This window comes from Notothenia coriiceps, unplaced genomic scaffold, assembly GCF_000735185.1.
Source record: "Notothenia coriiceps isolate Sejong01 unplaced genomic scaffold, NC01 NC01_scaffold00037244, whole genome shotgun sequence".
Taxonomy (NCBI): domain Eukaryota; kingdom Metazoa; phylum Chordata; class Actinopteri; order Perciformes; family Nototheniidae; genus Notothenia; species Notothenia coriiceps.
The window spans coordinates 6092301-6092621 of NW_011369945.1; the positions used below are offsets into that span (position 1 = coordinate 6092301).

Consider the following 321-nt stretch of genomic DNA (forward strand, 5'->3'; position numbering starts at 1 on the left):
TTTCATAGAGGGTGCTCAAACATTTGGGGTTTCCCATTAATGTACCGGTCGCTACAGTGGAATTTTCTACTGCAAAACTCCCCACGCAAATACAAAGTGTACCCGCGACTGTTACAATGAAGGCTCGATAATCAGCTCACGGTATATAGGTGTGAGCAGTGGTGAAGTGCTATTTTTATAGGTGGTGTGTGGACCTCACATAGGGGGGTCCGGGGGGGATGCTCCCCCGGGAAGTATTTTATTTTTAAATATTGAAGTTAAAAGCATCAATCTGGTGCACTTTGAGAGCAAAAATGAAGAGATCTATGGACACCTCTCTCA

The 321-nt window shown here is 44.5% G+C and overlaps 1 protein-coding gene across 1 annotated transcript in view; it reads right to left on the bottom strand.

Annotated features, from left to right (window-relative positions):
- Positions 1–321, bottom strand: part of ttll12 (tubulin tyrosine ligase-like family, member 12) — a 22550-nt gene that overhangs the window by 5665 nt on the left and 16564 nt on the right. The window lies entirely within an intron of this gene.